General features: G+C 34.5%; 1 protein-coding gene across 1 annotated transcript in view; it reads left to right on the top strand.

The window, feature by feature from the left end:
• Positions 1 to 7,852, top strand: part of DPH6 (diphthamine biosynthesis 6) — a 214,355-nt gene extending 206,503 nt beyond the window's left edge. Inside the window, exons 10-11 of the transcript XR_013162324.1 lie at positions 1,904 to 2,125; positions 7,138 to 7,852. The gene's annotated coding sequence lies outside the window, so the exon portion shown is untranslated. The remainder of the gene's footprint in view (positions 1 to 1,903; positions 2,126 to 7,137) is intronic.
• Positions 7,853 to 13,131: the final 5,279 nt, after the last annotated feature.

The raw sequence follows: 13,131 nt of genomic DNA, 5'->3' as shown, positions 1-13,131 counted from the left end.
ATGAACAGCTTATTGAATTTTCACAAAGTGATCCACCTGTATAACCACTACCCAGATCAAGAAACGGTACATTACCTGAACTGCAGAAGTTCTCTTCTCTGCTTTGTACCCTTCCAAGTGACAATTCCTTCCCATTTTCCTGAAGGTGATCACTGTTCCTACAAATAATACCACAGATAATTCGTTTTGCTTTATTTTGAATTCTAGATAGATGAAAATATTTGGTATTTATTCCTATGCATTATTTTGTGTCTGGCTTATTTCAAAATTATGGTTATGAAATGCATCCTTGTTATTATATAAGTAATTTGGTTTTTTTGTTTTATTATTTTTCCAATATTCCATTGTGTGGCTGTACTACAATTTTGTTATCCATGTTGCTATGATGGACATTGGGCTGTTTTATGACACTGAAAAATCATACTGCCTTTGGGCGGGCCTCCGTGGCTCAGTGGCAGAGTTCTAGCCTGCTGTGCCAGAGACCCGGGTTCAATTCCTGGTGCCTGCCCATGCAAAAAATGATAATAATAATAAATAAAGATAAATAAATAGAATACAAAAATAATGCTGCCATGAACATTTATATCATTGGTGCAAATATGTATGACTTTCTATTGAATAGAATTGCTGAGTTTTGCAAAATGTTTAAAATAATTTGCACACCGACCAGCAGTTTATAGAGTTCCAGTTGCTTCATATCCACACCAACACTTGATAGTGTTAGTCTTATAGTAGCTTTTAGTGTTCATAGAGTTTGTATCATGTTTATGGACTTTATAGTGGTTTTAATTTGTATTTCTCTGATTACATGCTTTCTGGCCATTTGGGCATCTTCTTTTTGAAATGCCTGTCCAATTCTCTCACATAATTTTAAAATGATTGTCTGACATGTTTTTTAAATTGATTTCTAAGCATTCTTTTATTATTTTAGATTCAATCCCTTTGTCAAACATGTGTTGCAGTATTTTCACCTACTCTTTGGCTTCTTTTTCACTTCCTTTAATGAACAATTTATTCCTTTTTTGTTCTTTAAGGTTAATGCTTTCCATGTCTCATTTAACAAAAATCATTCCCTGTTTCAAAGTTTTGAAACCACTCTACCTTCCAAAAGCTGTACTGTTTTATCTTTCAAGTTGTAAATATGGGTTATGAACATTTTGTTAAATTATTCTCCAAAATATTGAACCAATTTATAAATTGTTTAAGTAAATGTGCATGAGAGTGTCAGCTTCTTCACATACTTATTCAAATGGTTACTAATATCTTTTATCTAGACCAATATAATAAATGAGTGATAGCTGGTTGTTGTTTAAAATTCATGAAATGCTCAACACATGTAAAAATGATTAAAGTATTATTTTAAAGCACCCGCTTCCCACAACCCAGATTTTTAAAAGGGAGATGGTTGAAATGCAATCTTCTAAGCTCAAGAGATGAAGAACCTTAGGATTTGTGGACAGTTAGCTCTTATTTTTAAAGTTAACATGATAACAAATCTCTGTAAAATTACTGGCAAAGTCAATTGTCACAAGTGTCTGTCTGGTGTCATTTTTAGACTGAGAGATTTACATGTATATGAGTTGATGAATTGATTTATCTTATGAACTGATTTCATGGATGAAAATGTTTCTGTGGGAAATTCATTTAGTTTAAAACCTCCAACATTAGAGTCATGAACTTGGATAGTCTAATGGCACAGTGAGAAACTTCATCTCAAGAGGACTAAAGAGCAATAGAGGGTATCCTGATCCTCATAGGGTAGCTTTCCTTGGCATCCGTAGCTGATGTAGACTCACTTGGAGAAAAGGAGATTGGCCACAGTAGCAGATGAACTTGAACCTTCTGGGAAGCCATGTTTAATGGTGAAACTTTAAGCCCATCTCTAATTTGTTCCTGCTTGCAGGTTAACTGCATGTAGGCAGGACACCCAGTATTTCCAGTGTGAGAGTCTAAGGACTTCAGTGCTCCCAGAACACCAGGAGCCAAAGTTACTCCATCCCAAGTGCGAGTAGCAGGAAGTCAAACCAGCCAGATTTTGCCAGCAGTTGGAAGAAGGAACCCTTATAACATGCACATCTTCATTGAAGTACAGCTTTGAACTGGAAGATCCAAGTCTCAGAATCAGGTACATTTTGTATAATCTAGAATTTCCTATTCATTCTCTCTCTTCAGCTTTGTCAGACACTAAACTGCAGATGTGAATGAGGAAAGTTTCAAATTTTCTTGTTACATCTAGGACTAGGAAATATGTAGAAAGATTCTTACATGGGAACTTAAATCCCTTGCCTCTTAGCACTGTCCTCTGCCTCCTAGGTGTGAATGCTGTGGTGTCAGATTTATCAAAGAATCACCGAACAGAAAGGAATGGCAAGGGCTCCACTGTGCCAGATCTTTACTCTTCGGAAGAATTCTACTTTAACTCAGAAAAACAGCTGTCTATTTTCCTTTGAAATATATACAGAATAAGACTTTCCAGTGATCCATTGCTTTATAATTTTTGCAATGAGGAAGCTCTTAATAAATATAAAATTATTTTTTGTTTTAGGTTTTAAGATTAAATCTTTATTGTCACCTTAGAATCATTCTAATTCATATGCTTGGTATGTAATTATGTGTTAAAAAATATATAATCAATGAATTTTTAAAAGTGAATATAGGGTGCACGGGTGGTTCAGTGAATAGAATGCCTGCCTTCCATGCGGGAGACCCAGGTTCAATTGCTGGACCATGCTCCCTCCAAAATAAAAGTGAATATAGTGACCCCCAAAAGAAATAGATGTGGCATTGCAGGAATGACTGTTGACACGAGGCAAATTGGTTATTATATTTGACTTAATTTTTCAGTATGTATGAATGAAATAATATGATTTAGAAAGCAGCTTAACGTCCTCAAATGGAACTCTTTCTAAGTTATTATTTTTGTTTTCTAGTATTTCCTTCTATTTCAAATATGTATTATATTTAAAATCCTAATCCTTTTTTCTTCTTTTTGATGACTGGCTGTGCAATTACCTTACAAGCACTCTGTAATTCTTAGATCTAACTGAACACCCTTGAAGACAGATATTTTCTCTCAAGTTCCCTTAACATTTGAACTCTGAAAAGTTAATGATCATCCCTGGATTAAATTCATCCCAAGACTTTTACTGTCCTTTTCTGTGTTCAGTCTCATCAGACATGTTTCTTCTGGCTTTTCTCTTATCATGTTAATTCTCTTTATCTTGGCTCCAAGAAGAGTTATCTCATTATTTTCTGGAGGTTTAGAGAAAGTAAGAGATAACTTAATGAATACAATCAGCAACCCTTAAGAAAGTGGTATTTATTTTAACTCTATAGAATTTGCGATCTATTGTCTAAACTTAGTTTATCTGGGACATGTTCAAATCTCAGATCTAGTGTAGAAATTCCAAGCAGTTTCCGAAGTTAAAAATAAGATCAGTTTTTCACTGAAATTTGAGAAATGGTTTCTTTCTTACCCCTGGCTATTATTTGCTAAGAGATAAGATATTAAAATCATTGAGATTCCTCTTTAGAAGTATTAATTCTAAAATAAAAACCAATGGATTGTTTCTTCCATGGGTAACACTTTGAAATGTGTTCATCAATTTAATTTTATTAATGTGAAGTTTATAAAGAAAAAAATTTGATGAGTCACAGTTGATTGATTTCAAGAAACCTAAAATTTACAGTTGCATTTCAATTTTTTAAAAGGCCAAATCATGATGCTTTAGAGTACATTACTCCAGGAGACAGCACCAAAACCACTGGCTACCTGCTTTTATACTATCCCCACACTACGAGTAATTTTTACATTAGCAACTGATTCTGTGTTAGAGAATCTAAACTTTAGGAAACTTAAATGTTAGGGACCCTCAGTGAGGAAAATATTATCAAAAAAAGTAAAAAAGAATTCCATTCTTCTCATTAGTAGATGTGTATTTTTTAAATGTACTCAATTATTTTTATTATGTTTTGAATTTCACCAGTAAAACATTTTTTTCTTATACTTTGTTAGATTTTCTACAATTTTTATGTTCTATATCACATCTTTGATCTTCCCTCTTGACCTGCAAGGCCTAAACTATTTGCTGTCTGGTCCTTTTACAGAAAACTATTTTCTAGTCCCTACGTTATTCCATCACCAAATACTGCAGTCACAGTAATCCATTATCATGATGGAATTTATTTTTTTTAAGTCTACTCCAGATAGCATTCATAATTTTCTTAGTCGGGTTTTGATTTTTCAAAACTTATCAATATATCCTTTCTTTTGCGGCTACTATTAAATCTAAGGGATTAGAATTGAAAGATATTATTTTAGTCCATTTTTATGTGAAAAACATGACAGATTTTTCAGCTATAAACTCAGCATATGAGACCACACTCAAATTCTGCCTGCCCGCAAGGTATGAAACCTTTACTGTCACTTTTCTGGTTATCTCATTTAGTACTCACCAAAGGTTCAGGCTCTGATTTCTCTGGCTTTAAACCCTGCTCTGTATCATCCCCCCTTCAACTGACACACGGTTGCTGTTCCTTCTTGTGACTGTGTTTTCTGTGTTTCCTGACTTGGATTTTTACTGCAGATGTCTTTTATTTCCCTCTCTTATTTACCTGTTCTTACTGTTTAACACCACTGTGAATAATCTATAGATGCAGATACATGTAAATGTCAGAGAAGTAGAGATATTCAGGGGTATAAGGCAGAGGAAAATTAACATGGAGAGTGGCCTTGGTAGTGAGACTAAGAAGGAATCTCTTGAAGCTCGTGCACCCTCCCTGTTACTCCCTCAACTCTCATCTATGCCCCCAGTCGTTAGACACTTTCAAATGGTCCAATATGGATCTGTTTCCTTACCTTGAAATAAATGATTTCAAACACAGTAAAAAAACAACTAAATGCCAGGAGTTTTGTTTTGTTTTGTATACACAATACTAACCTAGGGAATTTGCTAATATTGGGTTATGTTGTCCAATTGTTTCAACATACATCAAATAAAAACAGAAAGAATAAAGAAAAATGACTTTCCTTATATAATAGAAAATGCTTAAGGAAAATCTCAGTAATTTCACAGAAATGCCAACTTTTATAGGATATTTTCTAGAAATAGATATACATTTAATTTTGATGTAGAACACTTAACTAAAGGATAGGAAAGAAAGAAAGGGAGGGAAGGGAAGGGGAGGGAAGGGAAGAGAAAAGAGAGAGGACTTTTTCCTTAACAAGCTTAGAGATTAAAAAAAAAAAAAACAGTTCTTCTATAAAACAAACCAAGGCCCATCAAAAGTCAGTTAACACAAAATGATTTAATGATATGAGAATATTCAAATACTTGATAAATGGTAAAAAAGAATGGTCAGATTATGGTGGCATTGATCAAGGAAAATGCAGTTTTAGTAAGATCTCTACCTTGTTCTAGACCGGTGTCAGCTGGTCACAGGAAACAGCATCCAGCCATTGTCAGGTTATCCCATCTCCCCTTGAACAGTGGAGGACTGAGACCCAAGATACCAGAGGCTCTTTCTTCATGAGGCAAATGAGATCAGAAAGAGTCATCTATATCAGAGTCTTTTATAATTAGGGGCTCAAGCACCTGGGCATCTGCCAACCATTCCTCTATGTGAATAACATTGTGAAATATTACAGTTTCCCAAACAGACCTCTGTGGTTCTGAAACCCAGGTGAGATTTTTGTTCTGTGCCCCAACTGACTGTCTTGGTCCACCTTTCCCTTTATAATGCTTCAAGCCCTATATCTCAGACTTAATCCTGTTTTCCATCTTTTCCTTCCAATTCCTGATAGATTTCAAGGATTTTTAAAAATTCTTTGACACGCCTACTGATTAAACTCCATATTGTGGAAACTTATCAATTGCCTCATACTTAGAAGGAATTGTTGAAGAGTTAGAAAAAGGATCAAGATCAAGTACATCCTTGAACTTCTAGGAAAGGCACCTATAAGGAGAGGGTCAGAGTTCAATAGAGTTCATTGTTGTAGATGAAAATTAAGAAAAGAACGCAAGCTTTTGACCTGTGAAAGACTCAGCACTGTTTTCCATCCCATTTTTTTTTTATATAAATTTCAAGGATTCTTTATCTCAGGTATTCCTATGCTTTCCTCTCTACATTGAAAAAACTCCCCCACTACCCCACTACTTTCAGACTAAGGAGTTATTAAAGTAGGACAAGGACCGCAGTAGAGTAGGACTATGGAATTCTAAGGGAGACATCCTTTAGGAGAGGGTTTAGTGTTGGTCAATGTTTATTGGCATTTGGATTTAGGAGTTAATGAGAGTGCTGTGAAGGGTAATAGGGAGATGAAATGGAAGAGGTAGTTTTAGGATGAGAAGATTTAGCATCTATTGTAGTAGAAGAGAAAGAGCCCACAGGAGAAAGAGGAGAGATGCAAAAGAGGAAAAGTATTACAAAGTAAATGAGAAGGGGCACCCTCAAAGCACAAGTTGGGGGAGGGGAGAGGTTTATTTCTTATGCTGAAGCAGGATTGAAAAAGGAAATTCTGGATTAATTTACTGAAAAATTAATGTGAAGTAAGGAGGTTGAAATTAAGACTGCATGGTACCTATCTGAATAAACTAGGAAGTGTCATTATATTGCATGTGTTTAATTGCTCAGATAATTCAAGTGGCTTGACATGGAAACTTGTATATTAGTTCAAGAGAGCTGACTGAACATTTTGACAACTGTTATCTCTCCTCCCTTCTAAAATTCCATTTACATGACAGAAGAAATATAAAACTAATAACAAATCTATAGCAGCTTTAGAAATATGAGAATGGTACTATCAGGGATAGGACAAGATTGATGACTAATACCAGCAAAGCTGGAGAACCTGCAGCTTCATAGAGATGGTAAAGATCCTCCAAAACAAATAAACCCAGTATCAATATTGCTTTATATCTCCTGGAAATTCCTTACTAATTTTGTATGCTAATAGCATCCCTCTAACCTTACAGTACCACTAGATATATTTTTAGATTTACACTTCTGTATTTCCAGTATAATTTCACTAGAATTGGGGGATGGTCAAGAGATAAATGCCTATATTCAGTTAGTTACCTTAGATCACAACAATAGAATCTTTTTTTTTAGTTCTTTTAAATTTGATTTCTTTTTCAGGGTGTGTGTAGAAATTATGTCACCGGAACTCTTTTTCTAAGTAGATTGCCTTGTCTACCAGAATGGCACAAAGTTTGGCAATGGTCTCTCTCACCCCAAAGAGAACTTACATGTTCAGACTATTTCTTACTGGGCATCTGCTAGCATTGGACTGTGTAGTCATTCCGTCAAGGTTAGTAGATTTGCTTATAGCTCCTTGTTTTGTAGCAGTCAACTAAATATGTGAAATAAGTTGACCAGTTTCTGCTCTTTAATGACATGGTTTACAACTAAAATAGTTTTCATACTGATGATCCCAGGTAATCTATATTGCCATAATTAGAAAGAGGAAACTTGATTTGTAGGCCAAAATAAATAAGAAAAGTAATCCTACATATTATTTCATCTAAAAAAATCAAAACATGTACTATGTACTTTTTTTGATAATTAAGTGAAAGAAGTATGCTTTATAAGTGTTTAAAATGATTCCTGGATTCATTTCTGCAGGGGAAAGCTTCTAGTGCTTTTTAGTTTTTATAGTCTTACTTTATGGTATGCTGTAGAGATATTTGTTGTTATTTTTGGTTATCCATTTCTAGCTTAATTAAATATTGGTCGAAGTAGGTACTCTAGAGGATTTTCATCTCTTCAGATTTGTTGGAGCTCATGTGAAGGGCCTGCACAGGATCCGTTTTGGTAAATGATCCACATCCACTAATAAAGAACTTGTATTTTACCATTGTTGGGTGCAGTGTTTCATATATACCAACTAAGTAAGATGTATTAAGTATGTTCTTCATATCTTCTATATCTTTGTTGATTTTATCTTTCCTTTTTTTATCATTAATTGAGAAAGATGGTTGTATGTGTTTCAATTCTCCTTTAAGTTCTATCAATTCTTGCTTTATATATTTGAAAGTATGTGAAAGCAAATTTTGAAGGCTTTTATCTTTCTGGTGGATTTCCTTTTTTAAAAAAAAAATATTATCCTTAAATTTACATGAGGTATTTATTTTCCAGTATACTGTTCTGTTATTAACACCTTGCATTTGTGTGATGTATGTGTTATAATTCATGAAAGAACATTTTTATAATTGTATTATTACTATAACCCTGATGGGGTATACTGTTTTGTACAGTCTGAATTTAATCTTTTAATTTTATCCTAGTAACATATATACAGCTTAAAATTTCCCCTTTAAACCACAATGACATGTCTAATTTAGTGTTGTTAATTACGTTCACAGTGTTGTGCTACCATCATCACCATCCATTTCCAAAACTCTACAATCAACCCAAATAGAAATTCTGTACAAATTAAGCATTGATTCCAAATTCCCTACCCCCAACCCAGCATCTGGTAATCTATATACTAATTCTAAGCCTGTGAGTTTACTATTCTAATTATTTCAGTTCGGTGAGATCATACAATATGTGTCTTTTTTGTCTTGTTTATTTCACTCAACATAATGTCCTCAAGGTGCATCTATGTTGCTGCATGCTCAGGACTTCATTTCTTTATATGGCTGAATTTTATTCCATTGTATGTATAAACTGCATTTTGTTTATCCATTCATCAGTTGATGGACACCTGGGTTGCTTCCATCTTTTGGCAATTGCGAATAATTTATTTCTTGATTTCCTCCTCTGATTGCTCATTACTAGTGTATAAGCATACTACTGATTTTCGCATGTTGATCTTACATGCCTTCACTTTGCTGGACTTGTTTATTAGCTCTAGTATCTTTGTTTAAATTTTTCAGGACTTTCTATATATGTGGTCTTACCATCTGAACATAGTGAAACTTTTCTTCTACCTTTCAAAGTTGAATACCTTTCATTTCTTTTTTCTTGCCTAACTTCTCTGTTGAATAACAATGTTAACAGTGGGCATCCTTGTTATGTCCCACATCTTAGCGGGAAAACGTTTAGTTTTCCCCACTGAGTATGATGTTAACTGTGGGTTTTTCATATATGCTCTTTATCATGTGGAGGAGGTTTCCCTCCATCATTATTTTTCAGTGTTTTTATCAAAAAAGGATGCAAGATTTTGTCACATGCCTTTTCTGCATCAGTTGAGGTGATCATATTGTTTTTATCTCTTTATTCTGTTAATGTAGTATATTACATTAATTGATTTTCTGTTTTGAATCAACATTGCATACCTGGAATAAATCTCACTTGATCATGGTGTATAATTCTTTCAATGTCCTGTTGGATTCAATTTGCAAGTATTTTGTTGAGGATTTTTGAATCTACATTCGCAAGAGAAATTGGTCTGTAATTTTTTTTCTTGTAGTATCTTTATCTAGCTTTGACATTAGAATAATGGTGGCTCATAAAATGAGTTAGGTAGGGTTTTTTTTCTCTTCAATTTTTTGGAAGAGTTTGAGTAGGATTAGTAGTAATTTGTAGAATTGATCTGTGAAGCCATCTGGTTTTAGGCTTTTCTTTGTTGGGAGATTTTTGATGACTGACTCAATCTCTTTGCTTATAATTAATCCGTTCAGATCTTCTATTTCTTGTAGACTCAGTATAGATTGTTTGTGTGTTTTTAGGAATTTGTCCATTTCATCTAGGTTATCTCATATTTTAGCATATTTGTTCATGGTATATTCTTATGATCCTTTTTATTTCTGTGAGGTCAATAGTAATGTCCCACTCTTATTTCTAATTTTATTTATTTGCTCTTCTCTCTTTTTTTCTTTATCCATCTAGATAAGGGTTTGTCAATTTTACTTGTCTTCTCAAAGAACCAACTTCTGTTTTTGTTAATTCCTTCTATTGTTTTTTTATTCTTAATATCTCTTGTTTCTGTCTAGTCTTTGTTATTTCTTTCCTTCTGCTTGCTTTGGAATTAATTTGGAACTTTTTCTAGTTCTTCCAGGTGTGCAGTTAGGTCTTTGATTTTAGCACTTTCTTCTTTTTTAATGTAGGCATTTAGGGCTATAAATTACCTTTTCAGCACTGCCTTCGCTGCATCCCATAAGTTTTGATGTGTTGTGTTCTAGTTTCACTCATCTCAAAACATTTACTGATTTCCTTGTAATTTATTTTTTGACCCACTGATAACATTTAAGAGTGTTATTTAACTTCTATGTATTTATTAAATTTCTAGTTCTCTGCCTATTATTTATTTACAGCTTTACTCCATGAAGGTCAAAGAAAGTGCTTTGTTTATTTCAGCCTTTTGAAATTTATTGAGATGTGTTTTCTGACACAATTTGTGGTCTACTGTGAAGAATGATCCATGCACACATGAGAAAACTGTATATCCTGCTGTTTTGGGGTTCAGTGCTCTGTATATAGCTGTTAGGTATAGTTCCTTCATCATATTATCTTTCTTATGGTATGCTCTCTCTAGATTTTCTGCCTCTTGTAGAAAGTGATGTATTGAATTTTCCAAATATTATTGTAGAAGCATCTTTTTCTTCCTTCGTTTTTGCCATTGTTTGCCTCATGCATTTTGGGATACCATGATTAGGTGCATAAATATTTGTGATTGTTATTTCCTCTTGGTTGATTGCCCATTTTATTAATATAAATCTCCTATAACAGTTTTGCATATAAAAGTCTATTTTGTCCAATAGTAGTATAGCTATCACAGTTCTTTTTCGGTTACTATTTGCATAGAATATCTTCTTTCTCACCTTTCACTTTCAATCTATTTGTGTCTTAGGGTCTAAGGTGAGTCTCCTGTAAACAGCATAGAGTTGGATCATGATTATGTATTCATTCATCCAATCTGTGTCTTTTGATTGGTATATTTAATCCATTAATATTCAGTGTTTTTGCTGTAAAGGTAGTACTTACTTTAGCCATTTTATACTTTGGTTTTTATGTGTCCTATTTTTTTTTTTTTTTTGGTCTCTCTGTTTCCCTTTTTGGTTACCCTTACTGATAATCTTCATTTCTTCACACTACTCCAAGCCATTCTCTCCTGTCTTTTTCTTTCAGACTAAAGTACACCCTTTAGTTTTTCTTGTAGGGCAAGTCTCTTGTTGATGAACTCTCTCATTTTTTGTTTATCTGTGGATATTTTAAACTCTCCCTCATTTTTTAAAAAAATCTTTATTGTGAAATATGTATACAAGAAAGCAATATATTTCAAAGTACATTGTGCCAGGAAATTATAGAACAGATTTCAGAGTTTGGGGTGGGTTACAGTTCCACAATTTTAGGCTTTTTCTTCTTGCTGCTCCAAGACACTGGAGACTAAAAGAAATATCAATATAATGATTCAGCAGTCATACTCATTTGTTAAATCCTATCTTCTCTGTTATAACTCCTCCTTCTCCTTTGATCCTTCTCCCACTCTTTAGGGGTATTTGGGCTCTGCCCATTCTAACTTTCTCATGTTGGGAAGTGGGGTCAATAATATGACATAGGTGGATGGAACTAGTTGATGTTCTTCAAGTGTTGGGTGCCTCTGGATTTCAGGACTTATTTGGCCTAGTTACTCATCCGGAGGTTGTAGTTTTCTGGAAAGTAATCTTACTGCATGAGACTTATATAGAATCTCAGATAAAGCCATAGGTATTCTTTAGGGTTGACAGGAATGGTTTTGGTTGGGGTTTGGCAAGCCCTGGTGTTTAGCAATATCTAGCTGAAGCTTGCATAAGAGTAGTCTCCAGAATAACCTCTTAAGTCTCTTAGCCACTGATACTTTATTTTGTTACCTTTCTTTTCCCTCTTTTTATATGAAAGGCATTGTCAATCTCATGGTACCAGGGCCAGGCTCATCCCTGAGAGTCATGTCCCATGTTGCCAGGGAGACTTTTGCCCCTGGATGTCATGTCCCATGTAGGGGGATAAGTAATGATTTTACTTGCAGAGTTGTACTTACAGAGAGAGGGGGGCCACATCTGAGCAACAAAAGAGGTCCTCTGGAGGTAACCTTAGGCATAACTGTAGGTAGACTTAGTCTCTCTGCTACAGAAATAAGCTTCACAAGGGCAAGCCTCAATATCAAGGGCTTAGCCTATTGACTTCGGAGTTCCTAATGTTTGAGACAGTATCAGGGCTTTCCCTGGTTATAAGACTTAATACATCCATATTTTGTCTCCCAGAAGTCAAGAGACTTTGTTAATACTTTTAATTATCTGCTCAATATACTCTGAGATGTATCTGGGCATCACATTAAGCTATACAGAATCACAAGCCCTCATTCCCATTCTGGGCTCCATATGTTTGGGTTGTTAAATGAGCTCTCCAGACATGCTGACTTAGATTATGTGCCATAGAAAATTTAGATTTTGGACAACATAAACCTCTCTTCCTTTGGTCTTGCACAGTAGATGAAATTCTAAAATACCAACGTCATCTTTACCCCTATATTCTGATTTACCTTAGTCCCAACCTAATTGGTTTGTTCTTATCTCTAATTGAAGCCTGATCTCTTTGTCAGTTTCTGTAACAGTTGAAAGCCATGCTGACTTTCAGACCTGCAGAACTTCTCCCCTGAGTCTTAGGTGTCACACAGGTAGCCACAGTTCCATGGAGATACCAGATTATAAACCTATAGCACAGTATCTCAAAATCTAGAAATAACATTTGCAGCTCCAGACTGAATGTAACTGCTATAAAGCTTCCAATCTAGTCCCCAATTTTCTTATAAGTGTTTTCTAAAAGAGACCATACATTATTTTTTCTTTTGTTTCTGTACCACATAATGTCCCCAAGGTTCATTCATCTCATTGCATGTCTCATGACTTCATTCCTTTCTATAGCTGCAAAAAATTCCATCATATGTATACACCACAGTTTACCATTCTACTTTTCAGTTGATGTATCCTTCAGCCACCTCCTTCTATTGTCTTCCTCATTTTTGAAGGATAATTTTGCCAAATAAAGAATTTGGGTTTGGGACTTTTTCTCTTTTAGTACCTTAAATATTCCATACCCCTGCCTTCTTGCCTCCATTGTTTCTGATGAAAAATTGGCACTTAAATCTTATTGAAGATCCCTTGTATGTGACTGTGCTGGTTTGAAATGATGTATGTCCCCTAGAAGAGC

The sequence above is a fragment of the Tamandua tetradactyla genome, chromosome 14 (genome assembly GCF_023851605.1).
Source record: "Tamandua tetradactyla isolate mTamTet1 chromosome 14, mTamTet1.pri, whole genome shotgun sequence".
NCBI lineage: Eukaryota > Metazoa > Chordata > Mammalia > Pilosa > Myrmecophagidae > Tamandua > Tamandua tetradactyla.
This window is presented reverse-complemented; position numbering and strand designations above follow the sequence as displayed.